General features: G+C 39.1%; 1 non-coding gene across 1 annotated transcript; it reads left to right on the plus strand.

Annotated features, from left to right (window-relative positions):
- The first annotated feature begins 1,693 nt into the window (after positions 1 to 1,693).
- Positions 1,694 to 1,828, plus strand: LOC133245443 (small nucleolar RNA SNORA16B/SNORA16A family). Its single transcript, XR_009735700.1, has one exon. It is a non-coding gene; the product is annotated as a small nucleolar RNA SNORA16B/SNORA16A family (small nucleolar RNA).
- The last annotated feature ends 13,152 nt before the right edge of the window (positions 1,829 to 14,980 follow it).

Consider the following 14,980-nt stretch of genomic DNA (forward strand, 5'->3'; position numbering starts at 1 on the left):
AAACAGTTGTTTGATGCTATTTTAGATTTCAAGAAAAGGGCAAGGACAGTAGAGAGTCCTCTTATACTCAGTTGCAGTTTCCCTTAATATTACATCATTGGGCTCATTTGTCAAAACGAAGAATCCAACACTGGGACATGACTATTAACTGTACTACATGTTTTATTCAGATTTCATTAGCTTTTTTAAACAACATTTTTCTATTCCATCATCCTATCTAGAATACCACATTGCATTTAGCTGCCATTTCCTCTTGGTCTTCTCTAGTCTGTGAGTTTTTCAGATGTTCCTTGTTTTTAATGACCTTGGCAATTCTGGGGTCAGATATTTCTGTAGAATGTCTCTCAACTTATACTTGTCTGAGATATTTCTCATGATTAAACTAGGATTATGGGTTTTGGGGAAGAATGCCACAGAATTGAAACCCCTTTCTTATTATACCATATTAGGGTATACATGATATCTACATGACACCACCAGTAATGTTAACCTTAGTCACTTGGTTAAGATGGTACCTGCAGGTTTCTCCACTGTGAAGTTACCATTTTTCCCATTCTACACTCTGTTCTTTAGAAATCAGTCACTAAGTCCACCTTAGTTCCAAAGCAAGAGAGGTGGTTACTAAGGTCCACTTTAGGAGGGGGCAATATCTACATAACTTATGTGGAATTCTTCTGTAAGGAACGTTTTCTCCCCCATTTATTTCAATCATTTATCTATACCACCATGGCCTTGTGGACATGTGCTTTATACTTTGGGTTATAACCTAATACCACATTATTTTGTTGCTCAAATTGTTCCAGCTTTGGCCATTGAGAGTTCCTTCAGTTTGATGCTTGTGTCTCTTTGACATGCTCAATTATTATTAATTTTTTAGCACTTTCAGACTTCCTGGTACTACAAGATGCTGTAAGCTCATCTTGTGTTTCCCTGCCCCAATCAAGAATCAGCCATTTCTCCTAGGAGTCCTGATTCATTTTAGTAGAGAATGTGTGTTAGAGAATGGTATTTGCTTATTTAATTCCAAAAACATTTTGTATAGAGGTATAGGCAATTAACAATATTGTGATAATTTCTGGTGAACAGTGAAGGGACTCAGGCATACATATACAAGGATCCAGAGAACAGTACTTAGAAATGAAGATTGGGTGTTGGCAGTTCTTATTGCTACTGGTTCTTGCTCCTTTTGAAGGAAATATAAAATTTTTCATCATAAGTTAAAATAGTTGTAAAAGACATTTTCCATGGCATTTTAAATACTGCCTTTAAAAACAGACTGTGACTCTTCTCTTTTACATATGCAAAAAATGAAACTGAATAGTTTAATAATTTGATATCCACCATTATATCAAAAGACTGATTAGCTGTTTACCCAACCTACCTACCTACTCTCCTTCATAGGCACAAAGCACCTCTTGAAGTTAGACGTGGCCATGTAAACTGAATTCTGGACAACAGAATGTGAATGGAAGCGATTTATGTTGCTTCCCAGTCTGGTCTGTAACAGTTACCAATGCATGATCTGCAAGCTGCTCTCTTCCTCCCTCTTTCAGTTAGATGTTGAGTATCTAAGCACCTATCTCCCTACCAGCTATTAGACTTCTATACGAATCGGAAAGTTCTATTTCAGCCATTGAGATTCAAAAATTAATTTAAAAAATAAGGCAGATCAATTTTTTAAAAATGTGTATGTTATGGCCCTTATCGAAGCTGCAGCTGCTTCCATATAGCTGCTGCGGTCAAAAAGGAGCCCAAAGTGACAGTTTTCCTTGACGGTCGCCGTTCTGTTTGCTGTAACTGATCTGCAACATTTCAGGAAAAGACAGTTCCCATTGTACTTGCCATTTCTCAGGTACAACCAGAGACCTTTATTAAAACTGACAACGTTTTCAGAGGCCACCAGAAATATTCCATTGATGGGGTCTTACATGCAAGAATAAGGCTTTTGAGAAGTGGCTTGCAGAGGCCAAGAACCAGTATGCAAATGCAGATATGGGTGGGTTAGATACCTGTGCTGGGGAAATCCAGGGGCAAGTGGTGCAGATTGTGGCCATGCTTTGGGTCTTTGCCCTGAAAAGCTTAAGGCATCAGCCCAAAGGCGAGTCAAAAACCTTGGTTCTGAAAACCAGATGAATGGAACGAGTAGGTCATTCAGGACAAAAGAAGAAAAAAAAAGATAAAGTGTATATGTTAAGTGAGGACCCAGATATTGAGTCCTTAAAAATTATCCTTCCTGTGAACCCTAAGAGTCTGGAGTATCCCCCAGGGTAAGCATTTTGTCTTTGGGAACACTGGTAGAGAGGTTCCCTGTCTATTTAGGGTAGTTGAAGAGTTCTGTTCCATATTGTGAAGACAAGTAGCATGAGTGATAAATACATTTTTATTGTTTTGAGCCACTGAGAATTTCAGGTGTTACTGCAGCAAAATCTACATCATCTTCATTTAAGGTAGAAACTGTTATCTAAAGTGAGGTGCTACCATAACAAGAACCTAAAATAATTAAGAGAGATGGCAAGCAGGAAGGAAACCATTTTCAGAGGATGGAGAGAGAGCAATTTATGATCTACAGTGGCGAAACATTTCATAGAACTGTTGCTCACAGCTAACTTGGAAGACAGGTCATGTAATAAATCTATAGCTTAAGGGCAAGATTGGAAAACAAAATGCTGTGTGTTCATCGCTGTTGGCTGCATTTGGCAAGATATTACAAAAAAGAGATGTAGTGGGAAAAGAGCTGACCAGTTTGTAACCAAGAATGAAAGGAACAGACTCCAATTTGAGAACTTGTAGAGTTGAAGTAGGTAACTACTTCTCAACCCCAAACAGTTCAAGATACAATTGAGAAATGTTTGGAATGATAAAGGACAACTAAAGCTCAGCCTGGAGGCAATGCATCAAATTAAAAGATTGGCTTTTTCACCCATTTTTAAAAATCTTTTAATGAGTGGACTAATAGGTCCTAGATCAAAGATCCAATCAACAAAAGTAGTTTGGACACAATGGTTTAGGGAAAAAGAGACTAAGGGAAAGTAACTATTTTATCAAAGTTTGGTAAACCTATGTAATCACTGTGAGAGGGAGATGGGAAGAAGAGAGGGAGAGGGAGAGATAGGAGGATAAACTGGGGCTAGAAAACAAATACATACCAAATGAGAATTACATCTTGAAGGAAGTATGGAGCTGATGAAAATGACTAGTTTGGACTTTTTCCCCCTCCTGGTTATGTTTCTGAGAGTTGTACTTCCAAAATAACCACTAGCCTAAATGTCTTTTCACCTTTAGAACTCCATCTATGTGCACAAAGCAGACTAAGAAAGCTGCTCAGCCCCTAAGGAGGACATATTACCCCCCAAAACCTATTCCAGAAGTAGCCACAAAGGATAACAGAAAAGGAAGAATCAGTCACAGAAAGAATCATGAATAGTGGAGAACAGTGAATAAAGGAGCCACTTACAGGGAGCAGAGCCAGGGCTTAATGAAGGCACATTCCCCATTCCCCAGAGTGATAAAGGGTCCTCACAACAGCCGCCCACAGGATTTCACAACTACCACAGATGAGCCTCTACTTCTGTTATTCCTTTCAAACAGGAATCTTTGCTGTGACTATCTCATCCATAGGGACAGATAACTTGTCTTCTGGCATGGGTCTTCTCGCTTGTCTTCTGGCTGCAGATGGTGACTGCAGCCATGAAATTAAAAGATGCTTGCTCCTTGGAAGAAAAGCTATGACCCACCTAGACAGCATATTAAAAAGCAGAGACATCACTGAGCGACCAAACAACAACAAATAGGTATTGATTGTTTGATCTAAGCACAAGAGGAGGCACATCTGTACCTAATGCAGAGATCACTTAGATCAAAAGGAGGCACATCTGCACCTATTGTAGAGATCACTACATGTAACTCTGATTCTGGGTTTTGAACTAGGCGTCCTGACTAGATGATGTTTTTGGTATGTCTACCCTGGGAAGGAGATAGATGTATTTTGCAAACAAGAAGGAGAACTAAATGAATATTTAACGACTGGAAGAGTGGAAGCAAATATTGCTATTCCCTAGTATTTCTAATTTTCTTTCTTCCAGGTACACAGTAGGACTCCACTTGCTTGCCCGCTTGAAGCTAGTAGTGGCCATGTGATTTGTTTTGGTCAATAAAACTGAATAGAATTGAAGAGTGTCACTTCCAGGAGGAAACCTTTAAGAGCTGTTGCATAGTTTGACCTTCTCCCTCCCCTGGTTGTAGTTCTGTGATGTTTCAGAGAGTGAAGCCTCTGCCAACTGGCATCTTTTAGTGAGAACAACACGGAGCAGAGCTCACAGACAACAGCATGAATGAGGAGTACACTACTGTTCTAAGCCACTAATTTTGAGGATGCTACTGAAGCAAAATCTAGTCTCTTCTGATTAACTCAGAAATAAACAGACATAATAGATAAACAGGAAACAGCCTGTCTTCAACTGAAAAAAAAGGCAAGATATTTTAAAAAAGGGAAATCTAAAAATAACATCTTTAAAAGATTTTTTTTAATTGTCTATTTGCCTGGAAACACAATCAACACCTATTTGTTGTTTGGTTGCTCAGTGATGTCTCTGCTTTTTAATATGCTGTCTAGGTGGGTTTTTCTTTTGAAAAGAAAAGAAAATATGCTTTTCTTCCAAGGAGCAAGCATCTTTTAATTTCATGGCTGCAGTCACCATCTGCAGTGATTTTGGAGCCCAAGAAAATAAAGTCTTGTCACTGTTTGCACTGTTTTCCCGTCTATTTGCCATGAAGTGATGGGACTGGATGCCATGATCTTAGTTTTTTGAAAGCTGAGTTTTAAGCCAGCCTTTTCACTCTCCTCTTTCACCTTCGACAAGAGGCTCTTTAGTTCCTCTTTCCTCTTTGCTTTCTGCCGTAAGGCTGGTGTCATCTGCATATCTGAGGTTATTGATATTTCTCTTGGCAATCTTGATTCCAGTGTGTGCTTCATCCAGCCCAGCATTTTGCATGATGTACTCTGCAAAAAAGTTAAATAAGCAGGGTGACAATATACAGCTTTGATGTACTTCTTTCCCAATTTTGAACCAGTCTGTTGTTTCATGTCTGGTTCTAACGGTTGCTTCTTGCCCTACATAAGGGTTTCTCAGAAGGCAGGTAAGGTGGTCTGATATTCCCATCTCTTTAAGAATTTTCCAGTTTGTTGTGATCCATCTTTTGCATTGGCCCCTAATAATTTCAATTTTGCAACTTTAATTATGTAAGATCTGATAATTTCCATATCTTCATTCTGAAATTCTTACTGGTCTTGATTTTCTTTTCATTCTTTTTCAGATATTTAAATTTTTATATATTTTTCTGTTCTAAGTATATATATTTCTGAAGCTATCTCAAATCCCAATCACTTTTGACTATATTTAAAAACAGGAACAAAAAATTCCCATAATGAGCTTGACCTTGGATATCATTATCAATAATGGTCTTAATGGAAGGCATAATTTTGCTATCTGCCATTACTCCTTGAAGATGCTGTTGGGAAAGTGAAGTCAGGTAGAGGTAGCCTTAAATTCCACATGTGCCACTTCCTACCAGTATGACCTGGGACAAGTTACTTAATGAGCTTAACCACTTTCCTCTTAAGTGGTGATAACATCTACTTTACAGGGAATTATGAAGAATACATAAGTAATATATAAAATGTCCAAATAAATAAGTATCCAGCACATAGTTACCGCTTATAATCATCAGCATATATTAGGCATATGGCATTCTTTCTTGGTTGCTATTGAAGGATCTGTCATCTGTCAATTTGCTAAAATTTTGATTGAGTCTATTTGTTGTCAACCAGATCTAAATTAATTATATAAGGTAATTTTTCATTGTGCCAAGTAGTACTTCCCAAACAGAACCCATATTGTATTTTCCCTCAAAAAGCATTCCTCTTATTCCAGTATTCTGGCCTTTATTAAGTTTGATATTTACTATCATAATGTTCATAACTTTGAGACTGGGTTCACATCTGTCCTGGTTGAAGAAGGTCCTCAGGCTGTTCATTGTGAAGCTGTTTTTCTTGCCTTATTGTTGTTCTAACTACTCTTCTCCAAGCTTTAATTTTACAGATATTCCCTGGAGTCCTTCCTAAATCGGAGATCACTCACACTGTTCCAGGTGTTGATACTCAATGGTTTTACTTAAAGACAATGTTTTTTTTTTTTTTTTAAATGGGTCAACTTTTTATTTTATTTATTTTTTTATTATTATTTTTTTTTATTTCTCATGTGTTCCCCATCCTGAACCCTCCTCCCTCCTCCCTCCCCATACCTAAAAAAAAGCAAAGTGCAAATACAAAAGTGTAGAAAGGCAAGTGTCTTCCTTTGCACTCCCACTTTCTAGAAATGTTAACATTTTTAGGCCTTCTTGACTTTTCATCCTGTGCATATACAAATGTTAGGTTTGTTTTTATACATAGAAGGTCATGGTATAAGTTCTATACTGCATCTTGCTTTTTCTCTCAAAAATAAATTATAGATAATTCAGCACTGATTTTCCACTTTTAAAAGATCACATAGAACTAAACATGGAAACAAGCTAAGTGTCCACTGATGGATAAAGGGATTCAAAAATGCAAGATACACACACAGGAATATTATTCAGCCATAAAAAAGAAAAAAAATCTTGCCTTCAGCAGTAATAAGGACGGACTTTGAGGGAGTTACGCTAGTGAAGTAAACCAGGCTGAGGAAGACAGATGCTGTATGTTCTCACCTATATGTGAAACCTGAAAAAGGGGAACTCAAAGAAATAGCATGTAGAACGATGGCTGCCCGGGGCTAGGAGTGGGAGAAAATAGATGCTGGTCAAAGGGTATAATCTTCCAGCACAAGATAAGGAAGTTCTGGAGTCTAATAATGTATAGCATGGTGATTATAATTAACAATACTGCATCATATACTTGGAAGTTAAGAAAGTAGATCTTAAAAGTTATCTTCACACACACACACACACACACACACACACACACACACAAAAGGTAATTATGTGAGGACAGAGGTGTTAACTAACCTCAATGTGATAATCATTTCACAATACATACATGATCAAATCATCATGTTGTACACCTGAAGTTTATATATGTTGTTATGTCAATAATATCTGAATGAAGCTGGAAAACAAAAGATCACATAGTACTTTGTGGTACAGAGTATCACTGTTTATCCAGTTTCCTACTAATATAAATAAGAGAACATCTACTAAAAATAGTGCAGTCACCAAATTTTTGTTATACAGACGTTTCCTGCAGCAACTGTATCTACATCTATCTATGTCTATCCTTGGGCACTTGGGTATTTTTTTGGAATGGAATCCTAGAGGAATTACCCTGTTTTAGTTGGTTTCAATAGGTATGCCCCAGGTTTTATGTAAAGGTGCAGAGAGTGTATTATTACCCCACCCCCAGGGTACCTGAACGTTGTATCAATCTTAGTTTTTAAGTCTTACAGAAAGAATTTTCAGGGATTCTAGGATCTCTTCCTTAATTATTACCAATTATTATCAATCATTTCATATGTTTAGTTTGAAAATTTTTCTAAAAATCCTTATACTTAGGTCAAGTGGGCCTTAGAAACCATCACTACGAACAAAGCTAGTGGAGGTGATGGAATTCCAGTTGAGCTATTCCAAATCCTGAAAGATGATGCTGTGAAAGTGCTGCACTCAATATGCCAGCAAACTTGGAAAACTCAGCAGTGGCCACACGACTGGAAAAGGTCAGTTTTCATTCCAATCCCAAAGAAAGGCAATGCCAAAGAATGCTCAAACTACTGCACAATTGCACTCATTTCACACGCTAGTAAAGTAACGCTCAAAATCTCCAAGCCAGGCTTCAGCAATATGTGAACCATGAACTTCCTGATGTTCAAGCTGGTTTTAGAAAAAGCAGAGGAACCAGAGATCAAATTGCGAACATCCACTGGATCATGGAAAAAGCAAGAGAGTTCCAGAAAAACTTCTATTTCTGCTTTATTGACTATGCCAAAGCCTTTGACTGTGTGGATCACAATAAACTGTGGAAAATTCTGAAAGAGATGGGAATACCAGACCACCTGACCTGCCTCTTGAGAAATGTGCATGCAGGTCAGGAAGCAACAGTTAGAACTGGACATAGAACAACAGACTGCTTCCAAATAGGAAAAGGAGTACATCAAGGCTGTATATTGTCACCCTGTTTATTTAACTTCTATGCAGAGTACATCATGAGAAACGCTGGGCTGGAAGAAAAACAAGCTGGAATCAAGATTGCCGGGAGAAATCTTAATAACCTCAGATAGGCAGATGACACCACCCTTATGGCATAAAGTGAAGAGGAACTAAAAAGCCTCTTGATGAAGGTGAAAGTGGAGACTGAAAAAGTTGGCTTAAAGCTCAAGATTCAGAAAACGAAGATCATGGCATCCGGTCCCATCACTTCATAGGAAATAGATGGGGAAACAGTGGAAACAGTGTCAGACTTTATTTTGGGGGCTCCAAAATCACTGCAGATGGTGACTGCAGCCATGAAATTAAAAGACGCTTACTCCTTGGAAGGAAAGTTATGACCAACCTGGATAGCATATTCAAAAGCAGACATTACTTTGCCAACAAAGGTCCGTCTAGTTAAGGCTATGGTTTTTCCTGTGGTCATGTATGGATGTGAGTTGGACTGTGAAGAAGGCTGAGCGCCGAAGAATTGATGCTTTTGAACTGTGGTGTTGGAGAAGACTCTTGAGAGTCCCTGGGACTGCAAGGAGATCCAACCAGTCCATTCTGAAGGAGATCAGCCCTGGGATTTCTTTGGAAGGAATGATGCTAAAGCTGAAACTCCAGTACTTTGGCCACCTCATGCGAAGAGTTGACTCATTGGAAAAGACTCTGATGCTGGGAGGGATTGTGGGCAGGAGGAGAAGGGGACGACAGAGGATGAGATGGCTGGATGGCATCACTGACTCGATGGACGTGAGTCTGAGTGAACTCCGGGAGTTGGTGATGGACAGGGAGGCCTGGCGTGCTGCAATTCATGGGGTCACAAAGAGTCGGACATGACTGAGCGACTGATCTGATCTGATCTGACCTGAACAGAAGAATTGACTTATCGTTTGTATTACTTCCTGAAGTTGCTGTTAACTAATTACCACAAACTACATGGCTTAAAATAACGGAAATTTTCTCACAGTTCTGGATGTCAGAAGCAAGGTGTCAGCAGGGCCGTTCTTCCTCTGGAGGCAACAGAGAACCCCTCCTTGCCTCTTCCAGCTTCAGGTGGCTCCAGATGTTCCTTGGATTGTCACTGCAGAATTCTAATCCTGTATCTGATTCACATTGTCTTCTCAGTGTCCATTTCTCTTCTCCTCTGCGTTAAGTACCTCTTACAGGATACTTGTCATGGGATTTAGGGCCTACCCATATAATCTAGGATGATCTCAGCTTAAGTTCCTTAACTAATTACATCCGCAAAGATCCTTTTTTCCAAGGAAGGTCACATGCACACATTCTGGGGGTTCTGACATAGATATATCTTTTTATTAGGGCCACCATTCAACTACATAGTGGCTCAATCAACAAAGCCACTTAAATCATGCTATATAAAAGAAGTCTGCTTGTAACAGCCAATTTAGGATTGATGTGGCTCAATGATCTCTTCAAAGATCTTGACTCTCCATCTTTCCCCTTCCACAATTCTCAGAATATTATTTATAACTTTGCCACCTTACATTAACAGTTACAGGACAGCTCCAGGCTTTACATCCCTTAGAGAACTGTAAACACTGCAGGAAGAGAGAAGAGGGGGAAAAATGTGTTTCCTTTAAGGGAAGAAAGCCTCTCCCTGAAACTTCCACAGCTTCCCCCTATGTCCCAGCATGTCCAACCCAGATGGATCACTGGCAGAGGGGACAAGAGGATGCCATGACTGCCTTACAGCTATGAAGATACATGCCCTGCAGTACACTGCCACACAGAAACTTGAGTTTTGATAACCAAAAAAAAAAAAAAAAAATGAAGGGATGGCTGTTCAGTAGCAACTAATAGCATCTGCTACAATTCCTAAATGTTTCCTGAAGATCACTAATAAAACTCACCAACTGTTTCATCTACTGATTTACATCACTTCCTTCAATCAATATTTTATAACATCTGCTATACATTGGGTACTGTGATAGAAATGGGAGTCCAAGATCAAGACATAGTCCACATCCTCAAGGAGGATGGATGAATGGAATAAAAAGATAAATACATCTGTAATTCCAGGACAGCAAGACCAATACTACATTAGAGATATGTGCACGGGGCAGTGGGGGAATAGAATAGATTGCAGCATCTTGAAAGCCAAGCCTGGAGTTGAGTTTCTGAGAAACAATTAAACAGAGAAAACGCAGGAGTGGATAATGGTGTTTTACATAAAGAGCATGCAGAAAGGCAGTGATGACTGGAAATTACTACCACACCCTTGTGGAACTACAAACATTTTAATGAACCTAGAATCAAGGAGCTGTGTGGGTATAAGGAGGGCAGGTAAGCTAGTGAGAGGTAGAAGCTAGATGAAGAGCCTATATATACTGAAATAAAGTGACATGATCTCAAAACCTGTTTGGAAGCAACTGAAGGATTTTGATCAAAGGAACAATCAAGATTACTCCTGACAATGCCTGGATATTTTTGATCACATAACTGTTTCCTATTTGTATAATGTTATGGCTTCCCAGGTGGCTCAGTAGTAAAGAATCTGCCTGCCAATGCAGGAGATGCAGGAGCTGCTGCTGCTGCTAAGTTGCCTCAATCGTGTCCCACTCTGTGCGACCCCATAGACGGCAGCCCACTAGGCTCCCCCATCCCTGGGGTTCTCCAGGCAAGAACACTGGAGTGGGCTGCCAATTCCTTCTCCAGTGCATGAAACTGAAAAGTGAAAGTGAAGTCACTCAGTCTTAGCCATCCCATGGACTGCAGCCTACCAGGCTTCTCCGTCCATGGGATTTTCCAGGCAGAAGTACTGGAGTGGGGTTGCCTTCTCTGGTGATGCAGGAGATTCAGGTTCAATCCCTGGGTCGGGAAGATCCCCTGGAGGAGGAAACGGCAACCCACTCCAGTATTCTTGCCAGGGAAATCCCATGGACAGAAGAGCCTGGCGGGCTATACAGTCCATGGGGTCACAGACACCACTGAGCATGCACAAGCTTGTTACTGGGATATGAATAGGGGATTTGCAATTAAAATTTTTAATTTGGACTTGGTTTTTTAGAGCTTACTCCAAAAAAATTCAAAAATTTGCAGTATTTGGTGAAGATGGAATTGTAGAAACCTGGTGCAGGTCACATATTCCTATAGGCTTCCAAGTATTCTGACCAAAGGAAAAGTTCTATATAAGCCTATACCATAAATCAGCTTAAAATAGCTTCTGTAACAATGTTTCCTATTCTGTATAACACAAAGTGAATCATTTGGACAACAGTGTGCAGAAAAAAGATGCTAAAAATATTACTAGACATTACCTTGGCTTCCTTAGAATGGTCTCAACAATTATCTCACAATAGCACACAAGTTTGCTACCCTCAGGCAGACTTATAATTTTTAAAATGACCTTTAAATAAAGGTATAAAGATTTACCCCAGTGTCCCCAGAATGCTTCTGGGGGGAAAGCAGAATGATTCAACAGAAAAAACATAATCCTCAGAACTACTTAGATTGGGGTTCAAATTCTGATGTCTCCACTTGCTAGATGTTATTGTATTATTTAATTTCTTTTAAACTTTGTTTATTTATATAATGTTTATAATAAAGACAGATCAAATTTCATAGGTGCTGCAAGTATATGCATGATTCAACTGCATATATAAACCTAATACTATTACACTTATAAAACATACTCTAGTAATATACCAAACAAACAATTCTCAAAAAAATACCAGTTGTCTTTTTTTATCTTAACTATACTATATACTACTACCCCCCCAGAAGTTTATTAATGACATAAATATGAATGGTATTTTTTATAGGCACAATAAAGGCAACAAACTTACTGGAAGATAATTTCACAACCAGACATTTTGATTTTGTCACATTTTCCCTGAGCAGCCAGAGGAGCCTTAGCTGCGTGAACAGCACACACAGATTTTTCCTCCATCATGAGGTATAATCGATTATCTCCTTCCACCCTCAATTCCCAATAAAAAACTCTCAATCACATGAAAATTTTTTTGACAAATCATCTTCTAGCTTCACTACTAATTCCCTGTCCATGACAAATGCTATTCATATAAAAATATAACAAGCAAGAAACTTAACTAGCTAAGATGAAATTGAAAGGAAACAGCCATGGACTATTTTCACACTCACTATATTATGCACGGGCTTCCCAGGTGGCTCAGTGGGTAAAGAATCTGCCTGCAATGCAGGAGAGGCGGGTTCAATCCCTGGGTTGGGAAGATCCCCTGGCGGAAGGCATGGCAACCCACTCCAGTATTCTTGCCTGGAAAATCCCATGGACAGAGATGCCTGATGGACTACAGTCTATAGGGTCACAAAGAGTTTGGACACGACTGAAGTGACTGAGCAGGCAGCAGGCGCATTCTAAGATATGAAGTTTCACAAATAAAATAAAATATTGCATCTTTTAAGTCTACTTTATATAATGGTTTAGCGGTGTTACCAGTTTGCCACTATGAACTATCGCTACCTGTTGTCACAGAGATGATGAGAAAACAAAGTAATATATGCAAATATCTAAAAGAAAAATGTTGGTCCCATTTTTTCATGTCACATTTATCATGTTATAATCAGTCCTGGGTGTTCACTGGAAGGACTGATGTTGAAGCTAAAACTCTAATACTTTGGCCACTTGATGAGAAGAGCTGACTCATTTGAAAAGAACCCTGATGCTGGGAAAGATTGAGGGCAGGAGGAGAAGGGCACGACAGAGAATGAGATGATTGGATGGCATCACCGAATCAAAGGACATGGGTTTGGGGGGCTCCGGGAGTTGGTGATGGACAGGGAGGCCTGGCGTGCTGCGGTTCATGGGGTCACAAAGAGTCGGACACGGCTGAACGACTGAACTGAAATTGTCTTCATATGTGCATTCATATTACACTGCCTTCCTTCTTTCGGTTCTCAGTATACACATCCATACACTCAAACATTTTAGGGACCAAATAGGTATTTGTAATGGTTACAAATGCCCATAGCAGCATTAATCATAGTAGCAAAAAGGTGGAAGCAACCCATTCACAGATTAATAGATAAATATGGCATATACATACAATGGAATATTATTCAGCCTTAATAAGGAATGAAATTTTGATACATGCTACAACATGGATGAACTTTGAAAGTATTATGCTAAGTGAAATAAGCCAGGCACAAAAGGACAAGCACTGTATGACTCCACTTCTATGAAGTATCTAGAGAAAGTAGAATACTTATCAGGGGCTGGAGGAGAGAAGAATGGAGCTTAGTGGGTACAGTGTTTTCAGTTTGGGATAATGAAAAAGTTCTGGAGACAGTGGTGATTGTTAGACAACAATAACAAAGTGCTTAATGCCAATGAACTGGACACTTAAAAATGCTTAAAATGATAAATTTTATATGTATATTTAACCACAATAAAAACATTTTTTAAAAAATTCATGACTGGGGACTTCCCTGATGGTCCAGTGGCTAATACTGTGCCCGCCCAATGCAGGGGGCCCAGGTTCAATCCCTGGTCAGGGAACTAGATTCCAGATGCTGCAACTAAAACCTGGTGCAGCCAAATAAATAAATTTAAAAAATACACAAACAGCACTCGGGTGTTTACAATAAAATCATGATTGTTAAAAGATATATATATATAGTAATGAGATGGTATACCTGATCTGTCTTAAACTGGGTGTGACTAGGATCTCCAAGTTAAAAACAGCAAGGAAGTAGATTTCAAAGAACTGGACTTAGGGTTCTAGGGGGCAAAAGGATCTGCAAATGTGAAGTTAAGAGCCACCTTTAAGATTTGACTTTTTTAGAAATACATTTTAACCCTGGGCCTATTCTCTCCATATCATCCTGTTTCTTTTGGTCTTTTTCTGACAGCATGTTTTTCTTCCAACAGAGGTTCAGTTTCAGTCTTTCTCCTAGTACTCTATCCTGAAAGTAAAAACCTGGATGTTCTAAGGTGATGCTTCTCAACAAGGGTGATTTTGCACCCCAGGAGACCTTTGACAATGTCTGGAGACATTTCTAAGTTGTTTCAATGGGGCTGGGGGGCAGGAGTTGCTACTTGCATCCAGTAGATAGGCCAGGGATGGTGCTAACCTTCCCATGAGACACAGGATAGTCTCTCACAACAAGAAATTAACTGGCCCAAAATGCCTATAGTGTTGGGTTGGGAACTCTCTTCTAAGATCTTATTCTAAGGTTTTACTAAGTTGCTTGATTTCTGGTAGAAACTGATTAAAATGGAAGTTACCTCCTTTGATTCCCTACTTTCTCTTTTCATTTACATCTTTTATAGGAAAAAGCTAGTTTCAGCACATATGCTAAGGGTAGGTCTTTTATTTTGAGTTTACAGGACAAGGATCAGTGGTTATGTTTATGATAAGTGGGGGTAGGTGAGAGGCTATTTACGCTACCATTCTCCTTACCCCGGCCAGTCCTACCATGATACTCTATGCCATGGGACAAGATGAAAAATAGAAGGGACAAGGTGTTACAGACAGAGAAGAATGGGAAAAAAAAATCCAAGTGAAGCCAGTGCAAGGCAGTGCCTATCCCATGTGGACTGGCTAATCCTTTCCAGTGGCCACTGGATAAGAGGAAGTATCTATGAATCCGAATAAAGTTATAACAAAAAATTTTTAATTCAATTAAAACCTAAATCATGGACTTTCTACAAGATACTACTTTTAAACTCAACATAATGTTTATAATTACCTAAAACTTACATTTCTTCTGAGGAGCAATAAACTAATGAATGCGTAATACTACTGTGTCAATAACAAGA

The sequence above is a fragment of the Bos javanicus genome, chromosome 3 (assembly GCF_032452875.1).
Source record: "Bos javanicus breed banteng chromosome 3, ARS-OSU_banteng_1.0, whole genome shotgun sequence".
NCBI lineage: Eukaryota > Metazoa > Chordata > Mammalia > Artiodactyla > Bovidae > Bos > Bos javanicus.